The sequence below is a fragment of the Notamacropus eugenii genome, chromosome 2 (assembly GCF_028372415.1).
Source record: "Notamacropus eugenii isolate mMacEug1 chromosome 2, mMacEug1.pri_v2, whole genome shotgun sequence".
Taxonomy (NCBI): domain Eukaryota; kingdom Metazoa; phylum Chordata; class Mammalia; order Diprotodontia; family Macropodidae; genus Notamacropus; species Notamacropus eugenii.
Genome location: NC_092873.1, coordinates 256,709,378 through 256,727,092, shown reverse-complemented (window position 1 = coordinate 256,727,092; position 17,715 = coordinate 256,709,378). Strand labels below are relative to the sequence as shown.

At 36.6% G+C, this 17,715-nt stretch overlaps 1 protein-coding gene and 1 pseudogene across 1 annotated transcript in view; both read left to right on the top strand.

Moving 5' to 3' along the window:
* Positions 1 to 17,715, top strand: part of PRKN (parkin RBR E3 ubiquitin protein ligase) — a 1,884,374-nt gene that overhangs the window by 7,299 nt on the left and 1,859,360 nt on the right. The gene's annotated exons all lie outside the window — the stretch shown is intronic.
* Positions 7,204 to 17,715, top strand: part of LOC140530428 (14-3-3 protein epsilon pseudogene) — a 127,825-nt pseudogene continuing 117,313 nt past the window's right edge.

Genomic DNA, 17,715 nt, shown 5'->3' with positions numbered 1-17,715 from the left:
ATGAACCTAGGCATGTAAAACATGAGTGTCAATTAAGCATTCAGCCCTTGCTAGCCACAAATATCACTATCAGTCTCCAAAATAACAAGTTTATAAGAGTTCAGCATAGGATACAAAGTACTGGCTATCACCATCCCACCAACACATCCAGAGAGAAAAAAACATAACTTGACTAAAAAAACACCAACTTAGCAAGCAGGTCGCTCTTTTCCCAATCTCCTTGCATTGGAGCTCATTCTTTTCGAATCTCTCACCCTTGGCTTTGTCTGTAAGTTGCATGATTACTCCTCCCCTCAGATATTTTTGCCCTTGAAGTTTTGCTATATGTAACACAAATTCTACAGTATAAAAATGACTAATGATGAAAGGCAGTAGGTGGTAAATGTCAAGTGAATAGCACATATTCTAAGAGCTATAGATTCAAAGGAGAGGAAGGATACTGGGATTGGGGTGGTTTTGGAAATCTCAGGCAACCCTAGATATGACCATTTTCTGTTTCTCAAAAAACCTGGGGCACCCTTTCACACTGAATAGCCCCCGTCTTGGGTTTCTGACCAGGTTCAATCCTAGGGGAAACTGGCCTCTCAAGAGAGTTTGTGCACCTTTTTTCCATGGTCCTTGACTTTTTATGTCCCATTCTAGAACAGTGGAAAAAAAATCATGTAAGTTTACTGAGCTAGGAGCTAAGGATACAAGTAAGAAAGAATTCCTGCCATCAAGGAACTTAAATATGATAGGGAAAGACAACACAGAAAAGAAAGCTCAAAAGGGAGCAGATAGATAGGAGGTAGGGTAGCCAGTGCAGCAACCATGATGATAGAGGTGAAACCAAGCAGTTCAGTGCGTAAGAAATAATTAGATTAGGTATACCACAGCTATTTATTTCCTCCACACCAAAGAAACACTTAGAACATAAAAGACTTATTACTGTTGTACATAGATGAAGATTTTAAACATGAAATAATAACCCACAATTCCTATTTTCCTAGGAGGCTGATAGTTAGAACACGCATAGCAGGACTGTTGAATAGGTTTTTTCATCTTCACTTCAGTTCTGCACTGCCTGAACAAATTCCTCAAAATCCACATCTTTCAACAGTTTAAGCCAGAGCTTAGGTTCATCCTTCTGTCAGCGGTCATCTCTGAGGAAAGGGTAATTGCTGAAAATTCTTTTGGCTGCTGGTCAGGTCTTGCTGTTGACATATAGGAGCAATTGACCTTTCAAAATTCACGAGTTTGTCTCCAAAACTATAACATCCTTTTCAGGATTGTTGTTTGATCACCTATGCTCAGGAAAGAAATGCAAAGCAGAAAATGAATCCAAGGGCCATAAAACTGGGCTCCAAGTCATTGAGACAAAACATGTCAATTGCCATATGTGAGCAACTATCGTAGCTGGTCAGGGAGAAGATCCTCTGTTCTCTATTCTTTTATAGGAAGTCCTAGAGAGAGATTTCCATATCACCTTTTTTAGGAGAAAGGTAAAATAGGGAGCAAGAGTAAGTTTTCTCTCCATTTAAATTTTATTGAGTAGGAGGTTCATCTTGGTTCTGTAGCCTCCTTTTTTTTTGAGACGTACCCCTACCTCTGCTGCTGTCACAGGAACCAAGGATTTATTTGTTGGGTCACCTCAAAGCAGAAAGTTATTCAGCACTAAGGCAGAGGCACGTGAGGACTTCTGAAAGAAGCCGAGTTCCACACTTGTGACAATGGATTGTACTTTAGCCAGAATAGACCAGGGGAAGAAGGCATTGAATGCATCTATTACACAGATGAAAAAATGGCACGGGAGAATCAGTGACTTGTCCTGTATCACACTGGGAGTGTTAAACGTTAGGATCTGAATTGACCTCTTCTGACTGCAGTGCCTGTGTCTTTTGTACTATACCACACCACTGATGTGTTTTAACTTTATTAAAAGTAAAAAGCAGTAGTGAGTTTGAGGGAAGATCTGTTGTAGGAGACAATTCTTGAGAAACGGAAATTTGCTTGCAAATACTAAGGACTCTCTATAGTGACTAAAAGCTAACTAAAATAAAAGAGGTAGCCTGGTATTATGCAAAGAGCACTGGAGTTAAACAGTCTGGGTTTCAGACATGGCTCCTCTTACTAGGGACAGTCAGTTTGTCTGAAAGTGCTATGTACATATAGCTACTTCCTTAATTCCCATTCCCATTGGTGGGCTAGTTCACTAGTGAATTGTTGACTACTGCTCACAGAGTTCTAGGCCTAATCCTTTTTAATATTGTTGCTCAGAAGCAATGATCAGTGTGTTTCTCCTTGATTAAAAACCAGTAGCCTCAGTTAGCTTTGAGCAAGGGCATTTACTAAGATAGCATAGTAAAAATAGTTAAAAACAACAACAAAATCATTGCCCCTCTCCTCCCCTAACAAGAGATACATTCTGCTCTTGCCTTGTACATACAAGTTCCATAGGATCCAAACTTGTTACTGCAGTAGTAGTAAGGTATGTATGTGGCCAAGGAATTGCCTCCAAACAAATTCTTGGAGAGTCCTTTTTACCTTTCACTATATACTCACCAAGTTTTTCTCAGGTATAGTTTCTGCTAGGTTTTAAGTTTATCTTTCTAGAGATCATGGCCAGACTGACTTTCTTCAAGGGTCCCACTCTCAGAAGCCGACATTATCTCCATGTAACTGTCTCTTCACATGTCTGTAGGCACTTCCTCTGTCATTGGTGTCATTGACCACTGCACTCTGGTGACCACTGGTACTGCGTCTTATGACGTTTACTACCAATTCCACTTGCCAGTGGGACCTCTGAGGGGACTCCTGGATATACAGAATTTACCCTATTGCTTGGGTACTCCTCTTTTAACATACTCATTTACCTAAGATCAAGAAAGAATAACTACAAAAGAAACTGAGGTGCCATATGCTCAAGCATATGAAGCTTACAGGTGGAGGAATGTGGCCAAGTACCCCTCCTTTTTTTCCTCCCAAGCAGTTTTTAAAGTTGTTCTGTCTAACAACATCAGGAAGAAAAAGAGACTGACAGATAGGTGGCATCTTTTGTGTGCACTCTCAGCTCCTACTTGGTACCTGTACATCCAGAAACCATGAACTGTGAATTATACCTTTTTCATATACATTCTCTTAGCTTGAATTCAGTTTCTCCTGTACTCTGTATGTATTTTTGGAAAAATATGGTACAGGTCTTCAAGAGAATACCTTGTACCAACTTTTCTTACTCTACCACCTTAATATAGACCTTTTTTCTAATTACTGTTTAAGGTTAATGGGTTAAAATGATTCTCAGCTGGTAATCTTGGGAGTAAGCACAGTAGTGGAAGGTTTAAGCCAATGGCATTAAAGAATCATCCTGACTCCTAAGGGTTAGGTACCCTTAGAACCCTGAGAGAGAGAGAGAGAGAGAGAGAGAGAGAGAGAGAGAGACAGCCTTGCTGCCAGAGCTGATGCTCCTCTGTGAGGCTAGGAATCTGTTTAAGGATTCTTAGAGTTTATATGAGCTACTGTAGCAAAATGAATTTTGGATAATAATGACAATAACAATTAAATTTGTACAGTGCTTTAAGATTTGCAGAGTACTTTACAAATATTATTTCTTTTGGTCTTCACAGCTCTGGGAGGTTGTAGGTTCTATTGTTATCCCTATTTTACAGATGAGGAAACTCAGGCAAACAGTGGTCTAATGACTTGCCCAGGCTCATGCAGCTGGTGTCTGAGGCAGAATTGGAACTTGAGTTTTTCTGACTGCAGTGCTCTCTATACATCAGTACCTACCTGCCTTATAACATATTTTATGGATTTTATGCACTTATATTCTAATTGTTATTTTTACCATTTACATCTTATTTCATTTACTAAGTATTTATTCATTTTAGTGTCAGCATCACAAAATATGAGAACTATAAAAAATTGCTGTAGTATTACATTTGCTATTTTTTCTTTTGAGTATTAGTTAAGAGAGGAAAAAAATCTGTCAGACAAAACTTAAATTCCAAGGTAGCTGTCCCAAGTGGCAGAAGAACAAGAGCTAGACCCAAGTTTTTAATCTGTAAAATGAGCATAACAGTACATAATTCCCAGAGTTGTGAGGATATAATGAACTAGTGTGGACTGCAGATTGTGCAGGTCCGGTATAGTGCTTTGTGCCTCATGGGCTATATAAATGCTAGCTGTTGCTGATGCTGCTGCTGTTGTTTCTGTCATTGTTAACATGGTTTTGACTAGGTAAATGTTGCTCATGTCCTTTGTAAGTAAAAATGAATCAGTTTTATATTTGGAAAATTATGCCACTTTTTAGTAAGCACAAATAAGGTTACAGCTATTGTCGAGAGAAAGCAAATTTTTTAAAAGAGTGTTATATAGCTTTACTTAGAGTCATTGAAAGATTTCAGAGTTGGTTTTCTTGAAGAGAATTTAATTTAGATGTCTGACAAACATGCCCGTATAATAGACACAGTATCATCCCTTGCAGCCCGTTAATATGATTAGGATTTAAGTGTCAACCAAATGGGGAGTACAGAACAAGATATTAAGTAGGCTAATGCAGAAATTGACTGGTAAGAAAAGACCAAGTCAGTTCTTCCTGTGAAAAAAATATGAAAGTAAATATAGCAAAATCTTATTAATTTAGATTTGGCTATTGTGAAATTAGTGACAATTTTAAACTTACGTAATGAAGCTTAGCTTTTTACTGCCTACCTGTAGGGTTTGGGGAGAGAGCTGAAGGAATAGCACATTGATATCTGTCAGCTTACAGGATACCACTTTGGATTTTCAAAACCATTATTCATATTAATATTAGATCTTAATTGGATAAATCTTTTGACCAAATGGGAGTTAATTAGGATGAGTTCTACCTTTCTTTTCCATTCTTTGTGGCTTCTGAAAGACTTTGCTTGAACATCTTTGAATGGATTCATTATTTTTCTACTTACTATATCCGAGAGAAAAAACGTGTAATTCTTCAAGGTTTGTGTTTTTGTTAAAATACATTTTTAATGATATAATTTGTTTTTACAATACATACTTTCCCCACTGTATCACTTTCCCTTCTCCCTTCCAGGGAGCAATCCCTTAAAACAATGTACAAAGAGACAAAAAGCAAAAACATTTATTAACCGACACATTAAACAGATAAACTGCTGTATTCATATTTCTACACCTTGAGTGTAGGGTTTTTTATTTCTTTTCTTTATGGCATAGCTTGATCTGTATAACTTCACAGCATCTCCTTTATTATTTATTTATTTTTTGTTTATAATGTTGAAGTCATTGTGTAATTGTTTTCCTGGTTCTCCATACTTCATTAATCTTTAGATGTTTCTTCATACTCATCATGTTCACCATTTCTTACAGCACTTTCCTTTGCAATGATGTCTTTATCCATTCTTTATTTAAGGATGACCTTTTAACTTGTTTCTAGTTCTTTGCTCTCATGAAAAGTCCTACTATGATTTTTTTGGTATATATAAGGCCTTTTTGTCATTGACAACTTTGGGAATATATGCTTGGCAAGGGCTTACCTAAGTCAAAGGATAGGGACTCCATTTCATAGCCCTTTCTCCAATGCGTTACTTTGCCAGTTTTTCTACAAGTTCTTTGGCCTTGAATATTTCATTCTCTTTAAAAAAATCTTTGACAGTTTGTTGCCTGGGAGGAAATACCTCAGCTTTGTTTTAATTTGCATTTATCTTATTATTTGTGATTTGCATATGAAACATATTTTCATACGATTGTTAATAGTTTGCAGTTCTTTTGAGCACTTTACACATCTTTTGACCATTTATGTACTGGTAAGTGGCTTTTGGTCTTATATTTGTTGATTGTTTTTCTTAATTGTTGTTTTTCTTGGATAGCAGGACCTTATCAGAGATACTTGATACAAAGATTGTTTACTCAGTTATTTCCCTTCTTATCCTACTTGCTTACTTAACCTCCTTGGTCCCCAATTTCCTCAACTGTAAAATGGGGTTTTACTAGATGACCTCTGAGGTCACTTCATGCTCTAGAACTGTGATTCTTTTTTCCTGTCTTATCTTTTGTAGTTGCCTCTATATCTTGTTTGTTAACAATTTACTCCATAAATAGTTGTGAAAGGTTTTAGTGGTGCTAGGAGCGGGAAATAGTGACACACAGGTCCTGCCTTGAATGAATTTGACCCAAGCCTTCTTTCAACCAAAGACAAAGTTTATTAGAACACTAGTCAAGGTGGGCATGATTCTAAAAATCCGCCATATTGGCCAGACTCTTAAGGAATCTGAGCATTTGTAAACCTTGTATTGACAAATGGCTCAGACTGAATCTGAGCACTTTAAGGGACAAAAGATAGATATTTTATACAAAAAAACTGTGGGAACAGAGGTCTAGAAGAAATTAAGGGAGTGGAAGTGGAGGGGGGCGCCAAGTGCAGACAGTGAAGGGGAACTTAATTTACTGGGTAGGATCGAATGCCCTAGACCTGGGCCACATGGGAAAGTCTGGGGGTTTTTCTTTTTGGGGTCCAGATCCCAAAGACATGGTCTTTTTTTTGGAAGTTCAGATCCTGTCTCCATCAGTAATGATTCCTAAACCCTACTTGTGCTTTCTGTCTTTGACGTCAGTGATTGAATTTCTTATTTTTGCACCAAGAGCTAAATATTCCGACATATATAGTGTCTGGAAAATCATAGTACACTTTCAGGCTTTAATAGCTTAAAACTAAGACTTTTGGGATGCTCTGTATTTATCCCTAATTTCTGCTCTTAGCTTTTATGAGTTTTGGGTTTTTTTTTTAAATTAACAGAAATTTTGGGGGAAAAAGAATAATGCTACCTATCATCTTTTGTGAGAAGAGTTTTGTAATGATGATAGGGAAAAGAAAATCATCTTAATTTAGATTAAGATTTTGAATGCATTGCCTATATTAAAGTATGGCATGAAACATCTGATAATGATACCTCAGAAAAATAATGAGAAATTATGTCAACCTTCTGATTTTTTAGGAATCAGAAAGCTCAGTTCTTCCATGATCTCCACTTTTAGAGCATTTTTCTTAATTAGATCAAGAGAATTATAGAATTAGAGTGTGGGAAAGTTAGAGCTCAGCTCGCCATCCCCTTTATTTTCCAGATGAGGAAATTGAGACCCAGACTGGTGGGTTATCTATACCAGTTGTTTTCAGTGTCTCATGCAAGACTGTACAGATTACAAACCATGTAGCTCAGTTTTAAGCGCATGTCCTTTGATGCCAAACGCACTATCATTCTTTCTTTTTCACCACGCTTTTCGGTAAAGTTTGACTGCTACCATGCAATCAAAGCCACCTTATCTTTAAAATGTCTCCATGAAACCTATACTTTTATAAAAAAAAAAAAGCAATATTTGTTTTGCTTGAAAAAGCATTTTTGGGGGCAAAAAGTGTCATCATGCCACTGAAAATTATAAATGAAAAATATATTCACATTCTTAGATTATGATTCATTAACTTTAGGATAGGCTTTTTTCAGTTATCTTGGACAAGATAAAAATTGGAATTGACATCAGTTAATTGGAAATATTCCCTTTAGAACTAGAAATCAAGGAAAGTGGACTTACCTCTTTTGTCTCTTTCTTAACTGATATTTCTCCTTACTGCTTTGCCTAGTAATTGCCCTTAGGGAGAAACTATCAAGTGATTTGAATTTTGAGTTACTATAGAATATACTAAATGTCAGGTAAATTTTAAGAGTAGTTTGTATAGTATAGATCACATGGATATTATGAATTAGCTGAACCTTTTTCTCCTACCTTTAGTTTTTATTTTTAAGACCAATATATTTTGCTGCATGGAATGTTTGAAGTTTTTGACTTTACTAATGTGGAATCTCAGTGGAATACTTTCAGTAGAAACATATGCTCAAAGCTTCAAAGTAATTATGATATCACTAAAAGCTTCATAATTACATTACTGAAACTAAATGTTAAAAAATTTGATTTTCCTTGATCTAATCATTTCAATTTAATTCTAGACTACTGCGTGATTGATTGAAGAAACATGACAGGACAAAGTCAAAGTGTGTTTATAGTACCTAAAATCTTGTACAGAAAATATCAAGATAATCTAATTTAGAGCAGAAATTCATTTTAATTATTTTTCTCCCCAGAGAAAAAGGTTTGGTTTTAAATTTTCTGTTTTCTTGCATGGTTTCTATGTTAACTATCCTCTCCTACCATATGTGAGACATCGTGATGAAGATCTTTGACTTGTTTGTCTATGTCAAAGTAGAAATTGCTTGTAGACACCGAAGGCCCTTTTAGTTGAATTTTACTCATTGAGACACAGGAAGTGGTCCTTTTGTCTTCTTTTAAAAAATAAACAAACATCTTTTGTTTTTTTCTGAAGAAATTTGGTATAGTTTTTGAATTTCTCTTTTTAAGGTAGGCAAACACATGTCAATATATTTGTATATTACATTTGTTCGGGCTTCACTTAATTAAATAATGTTGCAACCACTGACTTGTCAGAACGCATCAGCTGAAAAACCTGTCTGTGAAAAAACAAAGCATTATGAATAAATAAATGCATGTGCTTTTTTTTCTTTCACATTGCATCATGGAGAGTGAATAAAAAATTATCCATCAGATTTAAGATTATAGGTGTCCTAATGTAACCTTAAATTCATCTATATTTTTAATTAGTTATAGAAACAATATAATCTTCTAGCACCTTACATTTTGCACTCAGCTTACAAAATAATTTGTTATCCAGTGATGCTGGCCTCCTTGTTCTTCCTCCAATGAGACATCTCATCCTTTGACTGGGCATTTTTACTGCCTGTCCCCCCTACTCTGGTAACGTTGTTTTAAGTTCCAGCCAAAATCTTTTCTTCCATACGAAGCCTTTTCCAATCTCCCATATTTCTTGGGTCTTGCCTCCACTAATTACTTTTAATTTATCCTGAATATAATTTGCACATAGTTGTTTGCATGTCATCTCCAGCATCAGAATGTGAGCTCCTTGGGAACAATTATTGTTTTTTGCTTTTCTTTGTCTCTCCAACACTTAACTCCGTACCTGGTTCATAAATGGCTCTTAATAAATGATTTTTCACTGACACAAATAGTGTAGCCTCTCCTGGTTTTTGTTAAATTATTATTTTTTTCAATTAACAAGCATTTATTTTCTCTCTCTTCAGGATGGGAGAAAAGAAAGAGAAAAATAAATTCCTTGTCACAAATACGTATATCTAGACAAAACAGATTTCCACATTGGTCATGTCCAGATGTATGTGTCTCATTCTGCATACTGACTTCATGCTTTCTCAGGTGGTTGGTAACATTCTTCATCACTGGTACTTGGACTCGTAAGTGGTAATTGAATTCATACATCTTAAGTCTTTTAACAGTGTTGTTGCTGTCTGATAAAATATTCTTTTGGTTCTGTTCACTTCGGTTTGCATCACTGCATGTGTAGGTCATCCCAAGTTTGTCTGAAATGTCCCCTTCATCATTTCTTCTGGCACAATAATATTTCATTACATCCTTATTCCATAAGTTCATCAACCATTCCCCAATTGATGAGTACCTATTAGTTTCCAATACCTAATTTTCTTATTACATGTTCTCCTCATTGATGTCTTTCAAAGCATTTTTCATCTAAATTTTTTACTACTACACTGTGTGTTGATGGAGCTAGAAATCTGAACTTAACATTGTAGTAGTTTGATAATTGACTGGTATGTCCTACTTCCTAATGTATGGTAAACCTTCTCCCCTCTTTGTCAAGGAGAAATAACCCTTGTTATCTCCTTGGCCAATGTAGAGATACATTAAAAAATGAAGACCATAATTCCTCTTAAGTTCTTAAAGCAGGAATGGGATATCAAAGGGCCACACTTGAGACCTAGAGGGCCACATGTGCCCTCAAGGCTGCAGGTTCCCCACAGTGATGAGTTAAAGGTTTAGGTTGCTTTTCTCTCCAGCCCTGGGAGAGGTTTGGGAGCTTCTGAGACCTAACCAAATTAGTTCTGGTGAATGTAGCCCCAGACAAACCATTCTGTTTTCTTACTGCTCTAAGAAAAAGGAAGAGAATGTCCTTGAATTATGCAGGAGACTGAGGCAGTGACAGCAGGATGGCTAGCTATGGGCTGGTGATTTAAAATAGAGACTCTCCAGCATGAGACTGAAGTAGGGAGGAAGCTTGGACTCTCTCTGTCTTTCTCAGCTTACTATCTCTGCCTCATCATTTCCTTAAGATGGTGGTTCTTAGTAATGTTTGGTGTGTCATGGACTACTTTCACAGCCTTATACAGCTTTTTGGACCTTTTTCAAAATAACATTTTTACATAGGTAAAATGCATGGCATTACAAATAAAAACAATTATTTTTTAAAACAGGCATTTATTAAGTGCTTACTTGGTGCCAGATACTCTTCTAAGTGCTTTATAAATATCTCGTTTCATTCTTACAACAAACGTTGGAGATAGGTTCTATAATCATCCCCATTTCATGGTTGAGGAAACTGAGGCAGACAGGTTAAGTGATTTGCCCAGGGTCACATGGCTAATAAGTGTCTAAGGCAGGATTGGAACTCTGGTCTTCCTGACTGTAGTCTTGGCACACTATCCATTATGCTACCTAGCTGCCTCTGTGTTTTGATATACTTCATACTATTTTCACCCAAGAATAATTATTACATGGTTACAATGTCGAAATTGTAGTCGTTCAAAATGTGAAAGCTTAAAGCATATACATGGTAAAGCTTCTGACTTTAAAATGTCTTCCAAATATAAAAATGCTACTATTTTAAAAGGAGTTTGTTCAACAAAGCTAACATGGAATAGGCAATAGAGGGCTAGCCTTGGAGTCAGAAAGATGGGTTCAGATCCCTTCTTGGACATACTTGACTGTGTGACCTTGGAAAAGACATTTAATTTTTCATGCATCATTCTAAGATTCTTAATTCATGATGTGGATCTTGCAAACCTGTCTGGATCTCCTCACATTCTTCAAATCACCATGGCACTCCTCTTTCTTTCTCTTCCCTTTCCCCTCCACATATTCAACAAGGGAATTTTGGAAATTAAGTTAGTGTTCATTTTTTCTCTTTTAAGAAAGGGAATTTGGTATATACAAATCCAACAGATGAATAAATGTTAAAGCAAAATTTAATTTAAACACAACACTAGAAATGGTGCTGTCCTGGATAATTTAATAAACCCATTGACTCAGAGTTAAGCCCTCCTCCCCCAAAAAGATGCTGAAAGTATTTTTCTTTGATGACTAAAGATCTTGCAGTGTTTGAAGGAGGCGAATGTGAAAAATCAGTTCTCTTTGTACAAATGTTTGTATCACGGAAAGTACAACTCATTAACATGTGGCTGAGATGACCATACCACAGAGGCAGAGGCATACTTAGCGGACTTAGCCAGTGAGTTGAGAACTATTTTGGTTACCTACATATTGGCCATAGGTATAACTAATGACCTCCATTTCACATGCTCACTGCATCAGAATCCCCTCACTAAAACAGATACAGTTTGTAATTTCTCGCTAACTACTCCTCTAGGAAGCTTGCACCATTATCTAATGCACCCTGTCCCTGTACTCTCTCTCTACCTTGACCCCTAAAATTTCCCCGTCCCCTTAGGCTCCTGTTATGTAACATGGTGATATCTTTTATTTTGAAAACACATACACACATATGTATTAAAATTCTAGGGAACAATTTGCAATTAGCCTTCATTCCTATGTACTCTAACTGCCCTTTTTCTTTAACAGTCCATCAAAGTCTTGGGAGGCAGTGTAGTGTAGTGGATAGAATTGATAGACTTGGAATTAGGAAGATTCAGGTTCAAATCTTGTCTCCAGTGTGTTTGCTACATGAGCATGGATAAAATACGTGACCTCTCTGACCTTCACTTTTCCCATCTGTAAAGTGGGGATAATACTTGTAGTTGTGTACCTCACAGGATAGTTTTTGGCTTCAATGGTAAGTTTTGTAAAACATTTAATAAACTTTATAGTGCTCTACAAACATCAGTTGTCATTCTTATCTGAGGTGCCTTTATTATTGTATGAGGAGCCTCCCATTATGAAACTAGTCCCCAGGAGTTCCTGTAAAGCAGTTATGTTGTTATTACTCTGTCATAGTTATTTCAGTGGACTCCAACTCTTTGTGGCCCCATTTAGGGTTTACTTGGCAGTGATACTGGAATGGTTTGCCATTGCTTTCCCTAGCTCATTTTGCAGATGAGAAACAGGCTAACAAGATTAAGGGAATTTTTTCAGTCACATAGCTATTGAGTGTCTGAGGCCAGATTGGAACTCAGGAAGATGGGTCTTCCTGACTCTAGGCCCTGCACTCTCTCCATGGAGCCACCTGGCTGCCTTCATGGGTGATGAGTAAGAGTGGGGGAGGGGGGAAGGAGGAGATAATAACATATCTGAAACATTAGGTATCTTATCAGTCCTCATGTCCTTGGACTCAAGCGGCTCTCAGGCTTACTCTGTTTTTCTCAGCCCTAACACAGTTTATTCCCAGGGGCAGCCGAACACAAACACCAGTAACTGGCATCTATATGGTGCTTTACGTATGTCATCTTATTTGATTCTTGTAACAACTCTGTGAACTAAATGGTGTGGTTATACCTATTTTACAGATGAAACTGAGGATGAGAACAATTAAATTATTTGCTGTAAGTTACATAGGTGGTAAGTGTCAAAGGCAGAGAATTCAAACTCAGGTCTGGGTGACTCCAAGCCCAATTCATTCTCCCACCCAGTTGTCTAATGCAACAGATAATATAATTGTAAAAAATGTTCAGGAGACTAGATTGAGCATATTTTATCCTTGATAAAGTTTTTTAAAAATTTAAATCACAAATATTGTGATTATTAATTTCAATCAATGCATTGGTCAGGTGATATATACTTATGTACAGTATTGCATGTATATGTGTGTACACATATATGCACATTTATGTGTGTGTGTATGTATACACACATATGTGTATATGTATATATTCACCAAACAGTACCAATATTATGGGGAAATTTTCTATTCCAGAGTCCAAATAGAAGAGAGATTGCTTATAGTTGGAGAGGTCCTCTAGATATTTGTTTTTGCCTAGTACTTTATGCTGATCTTATCAGCTTTGCAAAGCCAGCTGAATGAGAACCATAGTCACTCAAAAGAATAATGGCCTCTTTCCATAAGAAAAACCAAAGGAATGACTACCTATTCTTTAGAATATGATAGACATTGTATAGATATACCATGAAACTTATCCATCAGTTTTTATGTCTTAGCTCCTTATGGGAACTACTTCTCTCTTTCTCCTGCACCCACTCAGGTTGGGACCTTTGAAGGAATAATTACTAACCAGATTCAACAGATGTTTTGTGGATTTGTATTCTTAGAGCAGTAGCTCATAAGCCCACATCTGTATGCTTAACTTTAATAGTTGATACCTCAAACGAGCCCAAAGCAAAAGTATTTACTAAGATGGCAGAGTTAAAACAACAATTCTTAGGTCAGAGTATGCTTCCAATAAAACTGAGGTAAACTTATCCACAAATATACAAGCATCAGTGGGGAAAGTGTATAGAAACTTAGGATACAGTGGTGATGAGACACATGTAAGGGTTATTTATTCCCATATCTTCATCTTCTCAAGCTCGGTTATAACTAGTCAGTGGCTATGATTAGACAATGGATGTTTCTGTAATAATGACCAAGTAGATCTGGGGTTCCCCAGTTGGTTAATTTTTGTAACTCTTAAAAGCTCTCCTGTTGGTCCACAAGGGAAGAAGGACAGAGGCGATCTTTGAGCGAAAGCCTGGTCATTCATCTTGGTCTTTTGCTCACTGCTTTCCTGTCCTTTTCAAATGCAAATTAGTCAACTATATTTTCTTAAAGTATAAACTGATTCACTAAAAACTGAAAGATTATTACCCAAACTTCAATCTCTGAAATCCTGTAAAATTGCCAAAATGTGAATGGTGCACACCTTTCAGGACAGTATTGCTGAATACTTGATCACATATGGAAAGCAGTACCTTACTTTACTGATGATACGCTTTTCACCTAAACAAATGCTTATCTAACAACAACAACACCAACACCAACACCAATGCCAACACCAATACCACCAACACCATGAACCATAATCTGTGAAGAATTAAATTGTGGGTCACCCAAAGGCTAGGAGAGAACAGCAGTATCGATGTAAACATTAAAGCATATTACTTATAAAAACTACTTAGAAAGATTTAATAGTTATATCAATGTAAATATGGGACAGTTATAAAACAAAAGCAAGGGAAGTTAGATGAACATCTTTTGTCCCACACTGGTACCTACATACTGTAAAAACTTAATGGAAGACTTGAAATATATTACCTAGGCTCCTGAGGATGATGCATGTGCTTGAGAACATGAGCAGGAGTTCCATTGGATGAGGAAGCATGGATTGGATGTGATTTGTTTAGTTAGAGGGCTACTAATATTGATAAGATTGTATCTACTTTTTTTTCTTTTTAAAATCAAATACTGAAAAATTTTGGTTAATTTTAGTTTCAGATCAGCTGAGTTATATTTAAAGTTTTAATGACAATTGAACTGAAAATTGAGCCAGGTTTGAAGGAGTTTCCATATCCATTTATTCTTCATGTATATTAGTATGGAATGAGCTTACTTGTTTTGACTTCATATGGCTGACGATCTTTCCTACTTTTTTTATGGATAAGGCTTATTTGCTGATTGCTACTGTTTTCTGAGTCTTACAGTTGGAATTTAGCCCTGATTAGCTCATATTGTAATATATTTTTATCTATCTTTTATGTAACATATCTTTTATCTATCAATTAATCTATTTTTCTTAGAGATCAATTCTAGGTAAATGAGAAGTAGGTTAATGTTAAGGTGCAGTGACCTGAATATTTGGAAGGTTGGAATTTAAATACAGACTATCATGATTATCATAGTTAGACTAGGAAATTGAGTGGTGGTATGGAGTAAGGGAGAGGAATGAGCTGTAATACTCAAGGGATGAGATTATGTCACAGCAGAAGTTACATTAAAGAAGGATGAGCAAGTAGGCTGATGGACATTGAGTATAAAGTGAGAAACAAGCATGAACCAACAATTGGGGTGGGCAGAAATTGCGCCGCGCGCAGCTGAGGCAAAGCAGGCAAGTTAGGTAGTATACATGACCTCTGCTTCTGGAGCACATTGGCTGCATTTTTTTCTAGCTTCTTAAAGAATTGAATTTCTGGAATTGAAAAAGTGAATAGTTCTTGGCCTCAGGCATGAAGCTGTCCAAACTATTAACAGTTAGGTCCAAGAAAAGGTTTTTTTTAAATCTACCTGGTTGATGTCATTATTCTCTTAGCTTCTATTCTAAATGTAAAATCTATAGCAAATATTCTGATTAAACCTTATTTTGTTTCACCATTTTTCTTACTTGGCATCTTATTTCTATCTAAACTGAGACATCCCCTGTAATCAGAGTGCACATTGAAATGGCACATGAAACTAAAAACTTTCTTTGACTTACCACAATTTTCTTCAAAATTGTCTTGTTGAAAGTAAATAGTCCATCTGGTTTACTCTTTCTCATAGTACTCCTAAGTGAATTCTGTGACTGAGATGGGCTGCATTCCACACAATGGGACTGTTGGCCCTAAGCAAGATGAGTACAATCTGTTTCTTCTGTTTCTAATAAAGGATAAGAACAGTTCCTTCATTTGCTTCCTTAATTCATTGCCTGAATTTCATGCCTTCTTGGTAATATTGGCAGCTCTCCTGCTGCTCTTTTTTTTTGCTTACAGGTGAAAAGAAAATGCATTATAGACACATTTAAATACCAAACCACTCCAGTAAAATAGCATTAACACATTTTCAAATTGTAGCATGAGTTGTTATCTGCTTGACTTCTGTTGACTACTTAGACCTGGAGGAGTGCTTGAAAAAGCTGTATTGCTGATGTCCATTCTGTACCCATTCTGCAAATAATAAGAAGAGTTCAGAGTACTGCTAGAATCAATGAGAATCATTTAGCTAAGCGCTCTACAACTTGAGAGCTTGTTTTTAAGTACCTGGAAGTTACTTTCAGGTAACAGCAATGACTTCCACTGTCTTCTTAATAATTACTTCCTGCAGTTCTTACAGAGAGCTATAAAACAATGGTTTTTAAAAATTACATCTCTTTTGATCTAGAAAAAAGAGAAATGGAATTCTGTTTTGGACATGTTGAAAAATGAAGTTAAAGTTATTGTATGTTTACTTTGAATATCAGAGTTAGGAAGCATTAAGAAAAACATTTTAAAATCAGCATGGCAAAAGTTAAAAAAAAACTTTGCCAATGTTTTAGATTTTTATACGTTAATAGATACTGAAACTGTTTTACTGTGTGTAGAACTGATATCTGAATAACCATTCTTCATAGTGTCATCTTTAAATATAAGGTGTCCCAAAAGTATTAGGGCAGAATTAGACTTTTTATAGTTTGTAACTGTACTAAAACTTTTGGAACAACCTAAACAAAGGACAGAGATATGCTTTAACCACAAGGTTCATAAAATTATATCCTTTGTTTTCCTTTAAATAATGGGAAATTTTCGGGGGGGGGGGGGAGTGGAGCCAAGATGGTGGAAAAGCAGGGACCTGCTAGAGCTCTCTTCCCACATCCCTCAGAAAATCTGTAAACAATGACTCTAAACAAATTCTAGAGCAGCAGAAGCCACAAAATAACAGACTGAAGCAAATTTCCAGCCTATGACAATTTGGAGAAGGTTAATAGGAAGAGTCTCTCACACTGGACTGGGAGCTGAGCACAGACATCACCAGCACTGACAGTGGGAGCAAGCCTTAGGGGGCAGAATCTCTGGCAGCTGCTGCAGTTTCCTTGGTCCAACCCCAGCCTTAGCCTCAGGGCAGCGGCAGCCAGTGCTGAAGTGGAGGCTCCCTCTGGAGCCCTCCATATAACAAAGAGCTCAAAAGTCAAGTAGTTCGCTGGGAAAATGAGCTGGGCTGGGGGTGGGGGAAGAAAATCTTTGTCAGTGAAGAGGAATTTTCTTACATCACTGATGACCAGGAAAGTCAAAGAAGACAACAAAACCAGACCTCCTGCATCCTAAGCCTCTAAGAAAAATATGAATTGGTCTCAGGCCATGGAGGAGCTCAAAAAGAATTTTGAAAATCAAGAAAGAGAAGTAAAAGAAAAATTGGGAAGAAAAGTGAGAGCAATTGCAAGAAAATCATGAAAAATGAGTCAACAACTTGCTAAAGGAAACCTAAAAAAAATTAGACTAACCCAAATGGCAAAAAGGGTCCAAAAGATGAGGAGAAGAATGCCTTGAAAACCGCAATGGGCAAAATGGAAAAGAGGTCTAAAAACTCCAAAATTGAAGAAAACAATTCTCTCAAAATTAGAATGGAGGAAATGGAAACTAATGACAATGAGAAACCAAGAAATTATAAAACAAAAAGAATGAAAAAATAGAAGACAATATGAATTATCTCATTGGAAAAACACCTGACCTGGAAGATGGATCCAGGAGACATAATTTAAAAATTGTTGACCTACCTGAAAGCCATCAAAAAAGTGGAAAAAAAAAGAGCCTAGACATGATTTTCAGGAAATTATCAAGGAAAACTGTCCTGGTGTTCTAGAATCGGAGGGTAGAATAGAAGTGAAAAGAATCCACCAATCACTTCCTGAAGGAGGTGCCAAAGGAAAACTCCTAGGAATATTGTAGCCAAAT